The sequence below is a fragment of the Lactuca virosa genome, chromosome 7 (genome assembly GCF_052849685.1).
Source record: "Lactuca virosa cultivar CGN04683 chromosome 7, Lactuca_virosa_CGN04683_v6, whole genome shotgun sequence".
Lineage (NCBI taxonomy): Eukaryota > Viridiplantae > Streptophyta > Magnoliopsida > Asterales > Asteraceae > Lactuca > Lactuca virosa.
In genome coordinates, this window is record NC_136432.1 from 71482148 (window position 1) to 71485367 (window position 3220).

Consider the following 3220-nt stretch of genomic DNA (forward strand, 5'->3'; position numbering starts at 1 on the left):
ACATCTTTTTCATATCTTTTTCATAATAATATAATTTTGACCGTAAAAATAGATATAACTGAATTATATATGTTTTGGAAACAAAAAATTAATTTTATAGTTTAATAAAAATGAAAATAAGTCGAATTATGTTTAATATTAAAAATCATATAATATTTTAAACTATTCTATTAAAAAAATAAGATTACTTATTTTTAACATAACTAATATTCAGATAAACTAATCAAAAGCAAATAAAAAGCAGTTATTATTATTTTTTTTTATTCTTTTTCTTTTGGTTTGTTATGTTGAAAACATCTTTGCAGAAAAGGTTGAGATGTATATGCAAAGTATTCCTCATACAAATCATCAAAACCTTTTTCCAAAAAATTCAACCAAAAGTTGGAGACAAAAACAATAATATTGAATAAATAAAAAGAAAAAGCAGTGCACAACAAATCATCAGCGGTTTTACTACTTTGAATGCATGTGTTTTACAAATTACAAGCCTTTATATCATCTTTGATTAAAAAGAACAAAAAAGGAATTGGCTATTTTTTTTTTTTAAATCTAATTAAGAAAGCCTACTCCTCTTTTTGGAATCTAATCTTGAATCCCCTTCAGATGAATTATTCACATCCATGGATTTTGTAAAATTAGATGAAAGATCAGAGTAAAGATCAACCACTTTTCGTATATTGTTGTTGAGTTCTCTAATCAAACCCACATTTCTATTCAGATTATCAGGAATCTTTGAATCAAGATTTTGATTGATCTCATTAATCAACAATTTGTTTTGATCGAATATGTTTTGAACTTGAACAAAACTCTTTTGAAATGTTTGCGACATTTTCCCATCTAATTGAATCCCCATTCCTCCATATGCATCACCTTCCTCCATCAATCTTGTCATCAGATTAATTACAATCCTGCAAACATTTTGACTTTTTAAAAATGCATAAAAAATGTCGAAAATCAGAAGAGAACAAGAAAGGGGATTTGATTTTGTCATTGAGAAACAGAAAAATGTATGAATTTTTACAAGAAATTTGGTTATAATTATTAATCATTAAATTCTTTTGGGCTAATATTTGATTATTATTGAAGCTATAAATTAGGGTATGATGAGATGTAAAAAAGCAGATCCCATTTCCATAAAAGGGAAAATCTGTTTTTCCCAAATGCACTCAGAAAGAAATACCCACCAAAAGGGTTAAAGTTCAGAGTTCTTCAAAAAAGAAGAATCTCAAGAACTAAAAATGCACACACAAAGAAAGATATCAACAAAAACACCAAATGTGTACGATTTTAAATACCAAAAGTTATAATTTTTACACCTAGTGGGTGTGAAAATATATAAAAATAATAATCTAAATTCTGGAGAAGAAGAAGACAAAGACAAAATTTAACAATTAAATGTAGGGAAAAACAATAAAAAGGGAAGAAAGAAAGAAGTCGTACATAATAAAAGCTTCAATTTTGCAGAGGCATAACTTCCTAAAATAGCAAATAAACTTCAGAAAAAGCCTAATGTAATCATGACCCATTCGAACCCCAGAATAAGAAAAAGCATTAAAATCAAAATCAAAGGAACACTGCTTGAAGATCTTGAAGCGAATTTTAGTTTTCTTTTTAATTTATAAATCTTTGTATTATGTAAAACTCTGTATATACAGCTAGAACAGTGTATATGTGCGTGTATATAAATATTTCCCCTTTTTTTTTTTTATCGAAAAAGACTCGATAAGATAAAGATTTTGAGTAATATTTCGTCAACTATTGGCGAAACGCATCAAAGGGAAGCTCAGAAAAGTTCAAAAACATTAAAAGTTTGTTTAATCTGCGTCTTCACACTGTATATACACATATAAAATTGAATAAAAATAAATTATAAGAATACTTCATACCTTGAAAATTTGGGAGCATTATAATCACCAAAACAGGGGAATTGAACAGAACTAATATGGAAGATTGAATGAATCTGTGAAAGAAATTGCTTCTAAAATTTAGAGAGAGAAAGTGAGAGAGGAGAGAGAGTGAGAGAGAATGTAGATTTGACGGTCACAAACCCGACCCACCCTGTCTAAATCTATATATCTCTCTCCACATGTATAAACTCTGTCCAAATATTTTATATTTTATATTATATATATATTATATCTATCTAATCTAATCTATGTAACTATTTGTAATCAAGTTAATTCGAGATAAATTATAAATCTTGAATGATATTGATTGAAACTCTATAATTTCTTTGATTTATGCTATTTAATTATTAACGAGGAGGTGATTTCGGGCTTTGTCTCGGAACGTTCTTTTTATTATTATTGTGTTATAATGGGTTTCAAAAAAATTTCACAAGGTGATCTATCAATGTTTGCAGTCTATGATTGATTATATCACCACAAAAGAAATTTTTTTGTCGAACCCTTATATATGGCAATCCCAGTTGGCATCATTTTTCGCTTCTTTAAGCAGAAAGAGTTATATGAATAAGAGCGTATCCATTGATAATTACAGAAAGCATGTTGCATTTGACAATATGATTTGGCACGATAAGGATAGAAAGGGTAATTAATAATGTATGTACCTATTACATATCCAATATGGTTTGTTTTTCCTTCTTCTTCTATGCAGTGAGGGCATTTCCATTGCTTGTTTTTTCGCACTTCTTCCATTTCTGCCACAACATTAACTACTTTAAAATCTTTGCAAAAATCTCATAAAAAATAACCTTATGTGCCAGAAACATAAACGTACGTTCATTTATATCTACTGTCGTTCCTTTCTATTATCGGATCATATTTTGAGAAATCTACAGATATTGCTATAGTTGGTGCATTTAAAAAACCAACTTTATAATAGAAAGAAACGAAAGTAAGATTCTATAATAAACAAATAAGTAAAAGTACGTCTAAGCGAATTTGCAATACGCATTTAACAACTTTCATATATTCAACCTTACCTTTTAACATACATAAAAATATTGTAACCAATCTCAGATTTCTTACTTAAGACCGAAAGATTTACCTTAAAAATTGATATATGTCAGAAAATAAGAAGATTTAGAGTTGGTAATTGCAAAAGCGCATCAACATAGCCAGTCTAACCTACTACCCCGATTGATCATAAGAATATATGTTTCAATTTTCAATCCCCTTACAACTCTGAATTGAAGAATTTTAATAAAAAATCAAACACAATTTATTACAATTAAACTCCATGATTCAAACAGTTCTTT

The 3220-nt window shown here is 28.0% G+C and overlaps 1 long non-coding RNA gene across 1 annotated transcript; it reads right to left on the minus strand.

The window, feature by feature from the left end:
- Window positions 1-427: 427 nt before the first annotated feature.
- On the minus strand, window positions 428-2057 carry LOC145124937 (uncharacterized). Its single transcript, XR_013715745.1, has 2 exons — window positions 1887-2057; window positions 428-908 (listed from the first exon to the last, which is right to left on the minus strand). It is a non-coding gene; the product is annotated as an uncharacterized LOC145124937 (long non-coding RNA).
- Between the last annotated feature and the right edge of the window lie 1163 nt (window positions 2058-3220).